We start from the raw sequence: 16324 nt of genomic DNA, 5'->3' as shown, positions 1-16324 counted from the left end.
ATGACAGAAATCAATCATGGCCTTTATCTCATCCAAATTAGGATGGAAACCTCGACGGTTCCACTGTATCAAAGTGGCCATTTTTTCTGAGGTGGAGAAGAAATGGGTGAAGAACTATTTGGTTTATGACCAGGCCATTTTTTCTTTAGTAGATGTAGATTCCAGCAAGAGAAGGCATGAACGAATAATTATTCCACATCTTGGGGCCAAAGAAGGTAGACCTGAACAGATGCCAGAAGCTGGAACCAAAAGAAGTGGACCTGGGCAGTCATAGGAAGGAATGGTGGGGACAGAGATGGGAGTAGATGTTGACTTGTCAACTCACTTATCCAGAGGGCAAAAGACTTTTCACATTGTTTGAGAATGACTTTGTTGGAAGCATGGAAATATCTGTCTGCACTCCCACTGTGTCAAAGGAATGTAGTGCAGCAGCATATATCCAAGATGGTGTTGGGGACAACAACATTTAAGACTCAGGTTAAGAAATATTATGTGCAGTACATAAATGTTGTGCTTCCTTCTCCTCAACCCACTTAGGGTAAGATCAGTTGTAAGAGTGGTGTGAACCATCATAATTGATGAAGTGAGGATGCATTTGACACTTATTTGTTGTTATCATAACAAGATCATGTCAAAGAACCATAACAAGATGACTTTGAATATCCAAACCACTGACACTTGAAACATCTGAGAGGGTTAGGAATGTATGGCCTCACCTTACAGTTCAGATAACCTGCCTTGACAGAGGCAGGTGGATTTGGCAATATAAATGTCAAAATTACTACATATGTCAGGATTGTAATTCCATCCTTACAAGTGGAGATACGGCAAACAGCAGAAACACTTTGGCTGGGGAAACAAGATTATCTGATTTGGGAATATTCTTCAAATCCCTCTCGAGGATCACTCCTGGGAAATAATTCAAATTAGCATGGAGTGCAACCTGAATGGGTATATCCTTAATAGATGTTTCCATTAAAATGTCCCCAGAGTGCAACTTCCTGAATGACTTGGGTTAGCTAGCAAGTCTGTCACTGCAGAAACTTCTTGGGTGGAAAACCAGTGAGAATCTCTGACTTGGAAATGTTCTTCAAATCCCTCTTAACAATAACTCCTTGTGATGAATTTGAAGGTGTAACCTCAATAAGCATATCCCCAATTGCCTTTGAATGCAAGGAGTTCACTGTGTTGAGATGAGGATGTTTCCACCAATATTTCACCAGATTGAAGTTTCTTTACTGACTACTTTATTTAAGTTTTTATTTGGAGGATCCGTAATAGAAAAGGAATATTTTGATGCCCCCTGACCCCACCCATCATGAAGCCCTACGAAGTGATGCACAACAGTGTCAAACAAGGACACTGCAGCAATGCCAAGGTTTTGGGTGCAATATACCCAGGCACCAACATCAGATACAATGTCCACAACACCTGTTGAGAACATCCAATATTGATAGTTAGTTAACCCTAGCCCAAGTGGACCAGCCAACTGACCCAAAGGGGGCCACCCCAAGGCCACCAGTTTAGAGGAGTTCAAGGCCAAAGTGGTGTGTTAGGGTTGGACCCCTCAACTACGAGGATCCTCTCCTCCCCTTCATGGGTCGCCACGCATGGCAAACACGTGGGTGGATGTTTAGATTCTAGAGGAGGTAAAGTCAAAGAACAGTACCTTCCCTGGGAAGTCCCCTCACCATGTATAGAGATCCACACTAAGGGGGTCTATGGGCAGAACAAAGTCTAGCCAAAGGAGGTGGACTTTAACTATGCTTATAGCACCTAGCAGGCAATTACATAAAGTCCAAGATCTGAAAGCAAAGCATCCTGGATCAGAGATACCCTTGGCAGTTGAAACAGGAAATAACTGTGGAGTTTTCAGAATGGATCATAACTAAATGTTCCACCAAAAAGAGTAAGAGGAACATGCTTAACAGACCATCATTGGTTTTAGTGCACTGATTCATATGGAGAAAGCACTCATACTGGGTCTGTGTGCCTGATGTGATATTGTCATTCTAATTAGAATGGAAAGCATTGGTGAATAGACATAGATTTAGTTTGGATAGAAGTAATATAACATCTGCAGTGGTATTTGATTGGTCCAGATATCAAGATTGACCCTCACAAAGAGAAAGAAACAGGCAAACCACTGATGTCAATGGATCCCATAAGTGGTTTTAGTGGATAAGCCAGAACTATTGAGGAGGTACATATGAATGCAACACAATATAATAAGTGATTCCAGTGAAGTCATGGTCCCCAAAAGTGACAGAACCTTTTGTTTAAAATAAGCAGAAATGGTGCAAACCTTGATGACCAGTAGTTCCAGAGTTTGCAGATGGATGGATGAAGTGTTGATCATGACTGAGAAAGAAGTGGAAAACTTCCAGGTGAACAAGATATTGGATGGGAACAAACAATGATTCAAAAAGCCACCTACAATGAACAACTTCCTTCAGAAAAAGGGAGGTATGAAGAGAAGACTTCTTGGGAGTGGGACATGAGAAGTCAATTCTCCATACAGAAATGGAATCACAGTTCTAGTCCATATGAATGGCAGATGAAAGCCCTGACAATGTAGTTAAGGACCTAAGAGACCAACACTATACCAAATGGAAGAGCATGAAACTGGACAATAAAACAACAGAAAATTACACTATCAAAGAAGCTATTGCATATACACTGCAACAGATGTCCTAAAAGTACAAATTAAGTTGAAAGGATAAAATCAAATTCAGTATTACTCAAATGAAAGTTCTAACTAAAAATGTTTAAAATTTGGTATCCTTATTTTCCATAATCAAGAAAATAATTGTAAGAAAGATTATACTAAAAATAATAACAAAAGTTTAAAATAATGAACTCAGGAATTTTTTTAATTATTAAAAAAACAAGTCTGAACAAAGCAGTGCCAAAAAAAAGGAATGAGTTTTGTTTTAACAATAGTGCTTATGATGTTTATTGTGTACAAGAAGTGTTGCCACCTATTGGCAGACAGCTTCTTTCTTTGAGTATGATTATCACGTAAAATTACGATCAAGCAAAAGTGATTTGACATCATCCAATCAAACTATAAAAAGTTTATTGGAGACTGACATTTATTTTTAAATTTAAAACATACCGAGCAACACATTTATAAAATGGACACAGTCCAGCAAATTTTCTTATAAAGAGTCTTGTGCATTCTTGTACTGTTCATATTTTCACATCTGAATCCAAAATGGCCAGAGTTTTCTAAAATCAAGAAGGAGTGAAGATAAAGACATCTATGTTGAAAGACTTTAGTGAATACCACAAACATGAGAAACTGCAGACTGAATATTACACTTGGAAGAGACATACAAAAGTAAAAAGGACAACAATCTAGATCTTTTCCTTATAAAATTCATCAAGAGCTTCACCAAAAAGATTATAAGATTAATTAATGTTGTGGCAATCATACTGCATCACCTATTTTATTAATATTAAACTACATCTGCTCACCAAATGATCCACATCTTTCAGTATAACTTCTGCCTCTTTATTACAATTTGAAATACCATTACTTTAATATTACTTGCAAATTTAACCAATTTGCTGGTTATTTCTTTACCAGCTATAATTCAGTGTTATTTCTTAGTTTCACAAATTTAAATCAATGTGAATAAATGATAAATAATTAGCAATACACTTAGCTTGAGTTCACCATCAAACTTTAGTTTTACAAGGACTTAACTTGCTGATAACACTGCACAACATAGTTTTTGCTTCTTGAACACTGTTGGATGTTCCTTATAGATTTTTGGCTACTGACACAAAAATCACATCCAAATTTGCCCATCATGTACCATTTCATCAAAATCTTTAATTTTGTTATGTTTTATCTTATATTTGTGTCCAAAAATTTTCGTTTCTGTAAGAGATGTATGAACAATGTTTTTTGCAGTCTGGGTATGCCCAAGCATGAAATCAGGCCAGGTTGGAAGCTGTTCTGTGGAAGTTTGCAGCCCGAGCAGGCTATAAAAGTGGTTTGTATACACAGATGCTGCTCATTAGATTAATATAGACCTTATAGTGTGTAGTATTGTTTCAGAATATAGCATTGCCTCAGTAGCACTGTAGCAAGTAACTAAAATGCTATAGACATTTTACAGGACGACTGGTGTTGGTCAATATGTCTCGTCAATGTCGTAACATCCACGATACATTCTGCTATATTTGTGGCGAGTATATGCTTGTTCATCAGAGATGCTCAATGACTGGTCTTGTGAAGAAAGCATATCATCTGTACTTTGGCTGTAAAATTGGTGATCAATACCAGGAATGAGTGCTTCACATTTGTTGTGTGACATGTGCTGTCTGTCTAAGAACTTGGCTCAGAGGCACTCAAAAGTCAATGCCCTTTGGTGTCCCAATGATATGGCGAGAACAGAAAGACCATATGACAGACTGTTACTCCTGTTTGACTAATGTGTCTGGTTTCTCTGCCAAAAACAACAAGTCAATTGAATTTCCTAATCTGCCTTCAACAATGAGACCCATGCCACATGATGACAGTCTTCCAATTCAGAAACCACCTAAGGAATGGACCTTAGACGAACCAGATGAAGAAACTGTAATGCAGGGAACTGGCAGTGACAGTGATCCAGATTTTGAACTGTGCTCCTCAGGCAATCCACATCTCATAACACAGTCAGAATTAAACAATCTGGTCAGAGACTTGGGTCTGTCAAAAGCAAAAGCCAAATTGCTGGGTTTGAGACTGCAGGAATGGTGTTTGCTGTCACCAGGTACAAAAATTTCTGTTTTTTAAAGCTGCCAAGATGATATAACCAAATTCTTTGCACAAGTTGACAGTCTCTGTTTCTATGCCGACATCAAAGTATTGTTCTCTGCTTTGGGTTGTGACCATGACCCGCAAGAGTGGCATCTCTTTATTGATTCATCAATGTTAAGCCTCAAAGCTGTTCTGTTACACAATGACAATGTTCACCCTTCAATACCTGTTGGCTATGCAGCACACATGAAAGAAACCTACGAGAACATGGAAATGTTGCTGAAGCACATAAAGTACAGCAAGTACAACTGGAATATCTGTTGAGATCTGAAAGTCGTTGCTCTGTTACTGGGATTGCAGCTTGGCTATACAAATTCCTGTTGTTTCATCTGTGAATGGGACAGTCATTCCAAAGAGTCACATTATTCTAGACAGAGCTGGCCACTACGTAAAAAGTTAGTTCCAGAACAGAAAAATGTGGTGCATGAACCGCTTGTCGACCTCGCGAATATTGTTTTGCCTCCTCTTCAGATAAAATTGGGACTTATGAAGAATTTTGTGAAAGCAGTGAACAAAAAAGGCAAAGGTTTTCATTATTTAAGACAGATGTTCCCAAGAATAACTGAGGCTGAGATCAAAGAGGGTATTTTTGTTGGCCCTCAGATCAGACATGTTATGAGTTACAAGCGGTTCGAAGATCTGTTAGTTGGGCCGGAAAAGATTGCATGAAAAGCCTTCAAAGACGTTGTTGACAATTTTCTTGACAATTACAGAGCCCCACATTACATTAAGCTGGTAGACAAACTTCTCAAAGCATACAAAACAATGAAGTGCAACATGTCATTCAAGATTCATTTTCTCCATTCACACATGGGCTTCTTCTCCGCAAATTTCAGTGCTGTCAGTAACGAACACGGTGAAAGGTTTCACCATGACACTGCTACAATGGAAAAACGATATCAAGGCAACTGGAATCCGTCAATACTTGCTGACTACTGTTGGACACTGCAACGTGATGCACCGGACATTGAATACAAACGAAAATCATGAGCAAAACACTTTTAATTATGTTGAACTTAATAGCGTATTAGAAACATAAACGCAATTAAATACGTTATTGCCGGTAAACAGTTGTCTATTTTTCGGAGTTCCTACGTGATGAAGCAAAACCAAAACGATATTTGTGTATTCCCACCAGGTACCTGTCACAATCAGCAAAAGCTTTTCCGGAAACAAAACTTTTCAAAAAAAATTGTTGTGCAGTGTAAACCCCTCAAATGCAAACTGTTAATACAATTGCAATAGCACAAAATCCTAATGCTATCATGAAAACATCCGTTTTTAAATTAAGTGTAATTCTTATATGCATATTAATACAGATCTATGATCATACAATATTTTGATACATTTTAAACTAGTTATTTGTTGGAGTTACGTTTTCAGTGTATACTATATAGTTTAAAAGGTAAATTTTTATATAGCCATAAATACACGATTTTATCATTTATGATTTATAATTATATCGTATTCAACTTATAATGACTTAAGTCCATATGATATAAAATGTTTAATACATATGGCCTAGTGCTTTACACTTTAAAATTTGATGAAAAATAAAAGTACTGTTGTGTACACCTGAATAATATTTGAGCCAACGAAAACAAAAACAATACCTGCAAAATGCAGTACAAAACGATGTTCTCATGTGGTCACACACGATTTATTTGGGCACGCCTCACTCAAGAAACGCTAAGAAATTACTTAAACAGTCTTTTTCATTGAAGTGATTATCTGTGTCCGATGTGATGATACTGAGTGTGACAAACGTACTTGTGCGGAAACACTTGCTCACTCCTGTCCAAATCGGTTGTCTGTTACTTTAAAAAAATCCAGAGATTAGATATTTGTCATTTATTGCAAACTTCACATCGTTCACTTTAACCTAACGGCAGCAACATCTGACCCAATCCTCAAATGTTTTGAAACTGTCCGCTTCTAGTGTGACGTCACAAATATATAAGATTTATATTTTTTTTCAGAATATAATACGTTTATATGACCTTTATATCCTTTAAAATGTATGAAAAAACGTTTTGTGAAGCAAGTAATTTCAATAATTGTATTCCTAAGTAATTAAAAAAGTTTGAGATTAGAAAGGTAACGCTTATATACATTTTTTGGCGCGAAACATCCGTATTTTACATGTTAACTTCGAAGTTTTGGTACGGTGGTATCTTAATTATAGTTGTACTATAATAGTTTGTTTTATTTGAATAATATTTATTACCTTAGATGTGGTTTTATTATACTTGTAATTCACTAAACATAGCAATATCAATTTAATGACTAAAGTAGCATCGTAACCAGTATTAACTTAATTACAAAATACTGCTCTGATCTGACCAATTGTAGCATTAATGTTATTATAACAGTATATTATTATTATCGAAATTTGATAAGTAAATGAACGTTTTGAAGCATGTAATGTAATATTATTTTGAGTGATCGATTAAGATTATTTTCTCATTGTTAGTCACAATTTGGCTGTACTTCAGACGTAATAATCTAGGTTATTGTAAAAGCTAAAACGGAAGAAGCAGCGCAAAATACCCCGAACAAAAGAAAATATTAACAAACTCGGTTATTCGAAAAGTGGGAGAAAAAGCGACGGATTGACGTATCAAAGGTATGTTATCGTTAAAAATTAATAAGAATTACTAAAATGTGTAAACGTTTAATATTTATTGTAAAGTGTAAAATAATATTTAGTATAAGTAACTTGTATTACAATTTCAGAATTAAGCATTTTTGTTTACTGGTTACCAGTTATTTAGTATTGTGGGTCAAGATTATATTGACTGCAATAAGAGCAATATTGCACTTTTATTTTAAGTTTAAAATATCTTAAGTAATGTATCGGTATAGAGAAACAGAATATTACTTACGCATGTGTTATAATTTTTGTGCGTACATGGTTTTAGTTGTACAGGTAAAAGATTCTTAAATTGCTGAAGTTCTTTAACCTAGGGATCACCATTACAAAAATGTCTTATGTTACAGGAGTTGTATAAAATTTTATAAAGCATCCTTAGGTCCTTAAGGATTGAATAGGATCTTACAGGATAATTAAAGGATATTATATTTTATGGGTTAAGGGCATTAGTCTTATACTATTATAGGACAAACTGAAATCTATAGAACATAGAGTAGGTTTAAAATCAGTTCTGTAGAACAAACGAAGTCTTCAGCATGTCTTTTAGTTTAAATTTAATGTAAACAGTATTATATACTTACAGAACACTGAAATCGTAGAATTTCAAGTCATTCTTATGCTTCTACTTTATAGCTATGGGATACTTTGACATCTGAATGTGTAAAACAAGCTGTCATAAGTCAATCAAATCTGTCATTTAAAATCTTTAAAAAGGTGTGTAAAAATTAACACTTTTTTCATCATAACATCTATAAAGGTATAAAGGCCTAATAGATGCATGGGATTTGAAACATTTCTTTTATAAATTGTCATTAGGTATATCATGTAAGTTTAAGTATATATCTCAGTTTATAATGGTCACCATAAAAAACCTCAAAAAGGTTCATTTTATATGTATAGTTACAGACCTTAAGTGACAGATTAGATTAACTTTTGACAGTTGTCAAAGTGTCCTATAAGACTGACTTTGTGGCAAGTTTCTTGAGAAAAATATTAAATTATCTCTTTTGATTCAATCCAAATGACCTTCCAATAACAGATACAATGCCTGGCTCACATATTACTGTTGCTATTACTTAGTTTTTTAGCATTTACTTTTATGATTGGCAACTCTTACCCCTTCAACAATACATTTCGTACTGTTTCTCATGAACCTTTTCATTATATTGCAGTTTTATGTTGTTTTCTCTTGCTGTAATGTAAGATAGATCAGTTTTGTACCCTATGATATTCATAGACCCTTGAAAAAGCCATAAAAAGAAGCATTGGGTAAAACAAACAAATATTTATCTTAAGTTGTTTATCATCGTTATTGAAAATGACAGAAACATATTTATGTTTAGTGGGTTTACCTAGTCATTATCAGTATCTGGCAATCAGGAGTATATGTAATTGCACCATAGAGAAAGCTCATAAACTGTTGTTGATTTCAATCAAATTCTTGTAAAATATTTTAAATAGCCCATTATAACCTCTATGAGTAAGTATAAGGAAATACTGTTTAAGACTTAAATCACATAAGGTGATATGTCTTTGGAAGCTCATAATATAGATTTGTTCAGTATTAGTTTTTCTACTACCAATACAAATGTTTTATGTATTAATTTTAATAATAAGTGAAACAAACAAGAAAATCTAAGAAGCATTTTGCTTTCAAAAACATCACATATGATAAAACACACACACACACTATAGTAAAATATATTATGCAAAACAAGTTTAATTTAGATGTATATATGCAGGAAACTTCATATAAATTGTGCTCAAATGCAGATAAGGGAACATATTCCCAGACATCATAGTGATAGTGTGGTTTGCATACTGAGTTCTTCATATACTGTGACCAGTCATCTCATAATATAGGTATTAACATTTAATTTGAGAGCACCGTAATTACTGAACTTGCCCCCTTGCTCTTAGATATGCATGTGATTATGCTAGCCATTTTATAGTTAAAATTGAAATTATGTTTTTGATTAACCTAATACATAATCACCTAGGTAAGTTTGATATAATATGTTATCTCCACTCACACAACAATTTGACTTGTACTGCCCTCTATATAAGTAAATGTTTGCCTGTCACTAACCTACCTTGATACTCCCATCTACTTTCACATACTGCTTATTTTCATGTGAGGCAGCTGCTTGATAATAAACATTTGATAACTCACCACCAATAAGAGTATGAAACAACTCCTAGCACAACTGACTCCCTCTATCCAGGTTAGCTTCTCTTCACTTCTCACTTGGCACTTGTGTTGAAATGTGTTTTTGTTCAAAATGTACTCATAGAATTTCTACCAGTTACTTGCATTTGTGAAAACTTGTTTTTTTTCATATTTCAAGTTTGTTATATTTCACTTCTCTATTGTTTCATTTATACTTGTTAATATTATGTGTATATAATAATTTTATTTAAGCACCCATTATGGATTTTCTTCCTATTTGTACTCATAGTTATAATGAATTGAGAGTTTAATGTCACTACTGCTACTATTACTGTTTGTCCTTACATAATCTACAATGGCTTTAGGTCACAGTTATCTGCAGAAGATGTTACAGTCTTGGTTTGCTGGGAGTTGGCTACTTTCTTCCATCTAAGTGTGACACATTTGGCTTCCTATCTTGTTCTTCTGCTTCTCAAGACATTGGAGCTCATTCCAGGGGTTTGTGAACCACTTACATTTTGAAGTCAGTATCAGTATGTTTGAACTCGTACATAATATCCAACATTAGGTTGAACTCACAGTAATTATATTATCTTTTGGCTTTATGGGGTTCAGATTCCAATACTGTGGTGGTGTTTTCCCAGCCTCATATCTGTATCTCATCTTATCCTTCTCCCTTTGTTTTTTTTTCTCCAATCACTATTTGTATAAGGCCCTTTGTCATTTCTCTGAAGGCTTCTTAATAGAGACTCGTGTCTTGATGCTTTCCATTCTGGTACAGTGTCCTCTTCAACTCTTACCCTCTAAAAATGGCTCCTCTGGTGTTGGGTTGCTGTTTTGTCCCATGTCCCTTTATCTCCACCCTCATTACAGGAATTATAATTGACTCTGCTTTTAAGACAAGTTGTTTTTGAGGGCCTTTCTGACATATTAAAATCCAGATTTGAGTCTGCTTATTTGCAAACTTCCATTTTCTCATTGGATTCCTGTTTATATCAACCTTTTCCTGTTTTGCTTGTCTCTGTGGTCAACAGTTTTTTTCATCAACCACTTCAGCTCCCTAGCAGTTCCAGTGACTATGTGGTAGATACTGGTCTGGTTGAGCTAGGATTTTGCACTTTACTAACATGTAGGAGTCCTTATTAACAGATGACAAAGTTAGATGTCTTAAATGCTTACCTCCACATTTTCTCATCACCTTAGCATGGACATCTGGCTGCTTTTAGCTGCTTTGCATGCTACTTCTTTCCTTCACACTCAGTTTCTTATTTGAGAAGTTTCATGGGTAGGTTGACTGGTTAGGGTGGATAAGTCCTTCCCCTCTCCTACTTAATATCTTGTTCATCTTGGTATTTTTCAATTCCTGTCTCTGCTGGGTCCAACCTTTTTCTCTTTACCTGCTATCTATGGAGTTTCTGGTTCAAACAATTTCCTCCTTTTTTTCTCTAAATGCACAAGAGGTTACTTCTCTTTATATGATGTGGGATTGTTTGTGGGCCTTCATTCCCTTGATAACACTTATACGTAATCTCTTCATTTGATTTTACAAGATTAATAGAAGTTCATCTGGAACCATCTCCCTCCTTCTTTCTACATGCACTTTACCTGGTGGTTACACTGAAACAATGTCACACTGGATGCTCCTGTTTCTCCTCCTTGGTCTGGAGGTGCACGTCTTCACAGATTCTTCTCTTTAGGGTTGTGTTGTGTATCTGGATACTTAGAAGATTTCAGGATATTAGAACTTTTCACTTTTTATCAATCTTTGATTCATTCCTTCCTTCTCTGTGGAACTAGTCTGTTATTATCTATTCTACCAACTTCATGAACGTCTCATACATCACTTGGCAAAGGACATTTGGTCAAGATCTCTTTGTTTCCATATGTTGAATCTTGTTGTGTACCCACAGTCATCAGATTTGTTTCTTTCTTTCTGCCATCGCTATCCTTCATGTCCTACAGTGTCATTCTCCATACTCTCACCATTTCTTCCTGTTCCTTATATCACCTTTCTTTAAAGACCTTTTTCCTCTTAGCATATGGATGTTGATATTTAAGTTTGCACTTTTTTTTATGTCTCTCACATACCACAAGTCCTATGTCATTTTCTATCTAGAGTAATCTTTCCTGCCCAAAACTGGCTGCATGTGATGGCTAATCTGTCATCACTCTCAATTCCCTCCCTTCTATTTCTCGCCTTTATTTTTTGTTATGATCTAGATCACTTCTTACGCCTGGCCTGGGCTCACAGCTATTATGTGTCTTGCACTGCTCCCTGCCATGATTCTCATTCCAATTTGTGTTTTGTTTATTGGAACTCTTTCCTTTCATAATATTTCTCCTATTACTCTTCCAAGGTAGATTCATCAGCTGATTCATCTGGATTATTCTTCCCTTTCTCCTGTCCTTTTTTACAGGGTCCTTTCCTGCATATATGGATTCTATTTGATGGCAAGTGTTGCTATCAAGATATAATTGTTAAACTTGCATCATATGGTACAGGCAATCAGGTCAAGAACACTCAGTGTTGAGATGGGTTGTTGTGTGAGACAGCTTGTAGGTTTTTCCTCCTGATGTTTTACATCATAAATACATTTATGCTGGACTGACTGTTCTGCACTAACAGTAGTAAAGCAATAGGGGATTGCTACTCATCCCTGCCACTTTTTGGTTTGGTAATATCAGGAAGAGACTGCTTTTCTGTTTATAATTTTGCAAACACACCCATTGCACTGTCTCCAGTATTGCATTTCCCTCCTATTCTTCCAGTATAGTACAGAAGACCTTTTAGATTTACCAATTTCTAGTTGCTGGGGTGGTGGACCTTGGAGGCTTCCTCCTGAGTGTACTCAATTCCAATCATTTAAGAGCAGGGCAGTGGTGTTATGGCAGATTACAGTACTGTGTAAAAGTGTTAGGACAAGAGAATATTTTATCATTCTTTCCAATTTATTGAACTAATTCTTACATTCTATTACAGAATGAAAATTTCAACACTATGGTAATGCTTTACTGAACCCAGTTAACAAGTGAATGAGCTACGATGAGAATAGTTATCATTCTTTAGAATTCCCATATATGTTATACCAAGAGCATGTCTTAGGAATTCTGCTTGAATGGACATGTTGATTGAATTTATGGTCTGAAATAACTGTCTTGCAGTGTCTTAACTATTTAGAAAGAAGTTAGCAATGATACCAGTATATGCTAGAATAAATCAATTTAATAGAACTCCACAAATAAACATTGATAAAAACAGTGCTTAACACTATATAGTAAGTTTTACTGTCATGTCATGGCCAAAAAGCATAGAAAATTGTCAGTAGAGCAGACAGTTTGCATTAAAGCTTTAATTGATACTGGCTGATCCTTCTGACAAATTGCTGCAGACTTGAAATTGTTTCCAAATACTGTCAAGTGCACTCTGGCTCATGAAATTAAGACAAGTAAATTTCAGAATAGGAAAAGAAGAGGCAGAACACCTAAATTCAATTGTACTGATGTTAAGTATCTTTATTTATGCAGTTTTCAGGACAGAAGGAAGACTGCTACTGATGTCATGCAAGAGATAAATGACTATGTACCAAATGACAGGAAAGTGTCCAGATCTACAGTACCAAGAATGCTTAACAAGAATGGAATATTTATCATGTAACAGTTAAAAATATTTAATTGAATCTTTAAATATTGTCAAGAGACTGTTGAAGATTGTAAAAGGGTGTTATGAACAGTGAATCCAAGTTTGAAATATTTTGTTCAAAGTGTAGGTTGTATATCTGGCGGAAGAAAGGTGAAAGAGACTTAAAGCATAGCACCTACTGTGGAGCATTGGGAAGGCAGTGTGATGGTTTGGGGAGGGGGTGGGTGGCTGCTTAGATGAGATATTTGCAAAATTGATGAAATAATGTACCAGCACAAGTACCATCAGATAATGATTTGCCATGGTATATTTTTTATATTATCTACTACCAAGACGTTAATGATCCCAAACAATCGTACAATCTCTGCAAAAATTACTTAGCTAAGAAGGAAACTGCTTGAGTCATTCAAATAATGTAATAATGGCCCCCACAAAGCCCTAATATCAAGTCAGTTTAGCAGATCTGAGAATTGATAGATCAGAAACTTGACTAATCGAATGTTACTCCAAATAAATGTTATGGGTGTGTGTTAGACACATTTGGAGTAAAATTCCAAAGAACACTTTGATTTAATGTTGCAACAATACCCAAAACACTGTTTGCTGAACTCAAGCACTTCCATAGAGTTTCTGTTTTACTAAATATGAAGATTAATAACATTTTGATGTTTTGTCTGTGATTTACTTCCATTGTTCTTTGAGAGTAGCCTGAAATCTAATTTTTGACTTTGTCCTAACACTTTTGCACAGCACTTTAGATAGTGTATAGGCACTTTTCTTTTTTTTTTCTACTGCTACAGTATTCTTTTCTGGTGCTGTGTGGTTATGGAATGGATCATTTCCACCACAGTGCAGTTCACCTCTCCAGCTAGGGATCCTCTTTTCTACTGTCACCCTGGTTTCGGTTCTGAAGGGTACTAACATTGGTTGGGCTAGACCAGCCACATAATTCCTCACATGTGCCTAGGTACCCTCCTTCTACTGCAAATGAGATGATTCATTCCTGGTGTTTCCTGGTTTAGAACAAAAGTTGAGATGGCCTTTTGCTGTTTGCCTTTCTACATCATTAAGATGTTGGTTTCTCAGAGCTATTGGAATTGGTTGTGTTGGACATACACACATACTGATGGGGTTTTATTGGAATGGAAGATTTCTCCCAGTTTCCATGTCTGAGCTGTGTATTCATATCATTATACAGTTGGTGTTGGTTTATAGTACTTCCTGTTAAAGTCCACCAGGGGTTTGTTCATGTTCATTTAATTTATGGGATTCTTCCTGTGATTGCACTCTTATTGTGAGGCATCAAGTTCATGGGCAAAGAACATACCTCACTGTAAAGTTCTATGGTTTTCCATGGGTATGTTTCAAATATTCCTTAGTCACACACCGCATGGCTTCCTTTGGACACTTTTTGAAAACAACTTATCTTGGTTACATTACTATGCTTCCTCTGCAAAGTTGATGTGGAATTCTAGCTGTTACGTGAAAAAGAGGCAGGTATTGTATTGGAATTTAACATTTTCCTATATTGGAAATATATTTCTAGTAGATTCTCACACTTCAGATATATTTTTCCTTTTTCATTTCTCGTTGTCAAAGTGAAGTTGAGCTAAGCTGGATGGAAGAAGTCAACTGCACTAGTAGTTGTGTTGTGCTCCTATTTGTTACATACTTTCACACAGCCACCTTGCATGAAAACATGAGAGTATCCAGGCTAGTAGGGAGCAAATATTCGCACATATAGAAAGTAGTAAAAAAATTATGTTAACAGAAATAAGAATCTATTGGAAATACATTTTTAGTGTAGGAAAATGTACAAGTACAACAAAAAAAATGTAAAAAACATCATTTTTTAACCTATGCTTTTTTCTTCAGTCTCTCTCTCTTAATATTATATGTTATACATACATAAAAGTTTATTAGTTTTTATTCCAGTATATTTTAACATATTTTACAGATGCCACATCAGTTTGTTGTATTCTCAAGATGGCTGGTATGGGTATTAAAATCTTAATTAAAATAAAGTACAAAACAACATTTCAACATTCTTAGATCATCTTCAGGTTTTTCATGCCCATACCAGCCATCTTGAGAATACATTTTTACTTTGAGTGGGTTTCTTGTCATCATGAATCAGTTTGTTGATCTTCCTTCATTTCAGTTAAAACATTTGTAAAGATTCTACATTAATAACTTTAATTAACTATGCAATATAGGATTGGTGAATACTCGATTTTGTAACCTGAAGCCATCAGAGTTTCTGTATTATAAGTGTGTATATTTTAATATGGTACATATACCTTCAAGAAATTTAGCAAGCCTTCAGTTAACATTAGAACTTAGAATATGTCTTTTGTATAGTAAAAATCAAATTTTTTTAAATTAAATATTCTTACTAAAAATTTGTGAATATATGGATTTAAAGTGCATAGTAATTTTTATGTTAACATTAAAAATGATTTTCTTTATCTGAAAGTTTTCCAATTTTCTTTGTGTAATCTGTTAAACCTTCTAAATAAATATGTTCTGTATGGACTCAGTTGATATGACTGACTTCCTAACCACCATTAAAACAAATCTAAATTTCCCTTTTTTTTTCTAGCATGACTGCAAATTGTAACAGGAAACTACATTGGTTTATCCTAACTAGCATAAGGCTCTTAATAGTTTACTCATGTTTTTACTTATTTTTATTGTTTTATTGCTCTTTGAACCATGTCTAGGTAATAATACTTCTAAAACACTTAGCAAATGGAAATACATGGCTAAAATTTCTATATTAAATATTAAATGAAGTAATGCACAGACTAATTGGGAGCATAACTCATGGAGAATTGTTATTGCTTTTTGTTGATCTAACCTGGTAACTTTCTAATTTTTACATTTTAGTTGCTTTTATAACAGTCAACTGAGATATGCATGACAAATAAGAAATATATCATTTACTTTTAACCTACCTTTTTATGTTTGTTACCATTGAGATTTAAGCCTACCCTTTTTTTTTAAATAATAATGGTTCTAGTACAATTATTTATTTATATAATGCAC

The 16324-nt window shown here is 34.9% G+C and overlaps 2 protein-coding genes across 14 annotated transcripts in view; one reads left to right on the top strand and one right to left on the bottom strand.

The window, feature by feature from the left end:
* LOC143253672 (M-phase inducer phosphatase 2-like) overlaps positions 1-6728 on the bottom strand; it is a 92338-nt gene extending 85610 nt beyond the window's left edge. For both annotated transcript variants that reach the window (XM_076507878.1, XM_076507880.1), the window contains exon 1: positions 6427-6728. The gene's annotated coding sequence lies outside the window, so the exon portion shown is untranslated. The remainder of the gene's footprint in view (positions 1-6426) is intronic.
* A 10-nt stretch (positions 6729-6738) lies between these two features.
* The window catches only part of LOC143253674 (histone RNA hairpin-binding protein-like), a 41301-nt gene continuing 31715 nt past the window's right edge, over positions 6739-16324 (top strand). For 2 of the 12 annotated variants that reach the window (XR_013029765.1, XM_076507894.1), the window contains exons 1-2: positions 6770-6975; positions 7287-7439. The gene's annotated coding sequence lies outside the window, so the exon portion shown is untranslated. The other 10 variants (XM_076507891.1, XM_076507890.1, XR_013029764.1 and 7 more) reach the window with 8 other exon arrangements.

Source organism: Tachypleus tridentatus, chromosome 6 (genome assembly GCF_004210375.1).
Source record: "Tachypleus tridentatus isolate NWPU-2018 chromosome 6, ASM421037v1, whole genome shotgun sequence".
Classification (NCBI taxonomy): Eukaryota; Metazoa; Arthropoda; class Merostomata; order Xiphosura; family Limulidae; genus Tachypleus; species Tachypleus tridentatus.
Note: the sequence above shows the minus strand (reverse complement) of the source record. Positions and strands in the feature narration are given on the sequence as shown.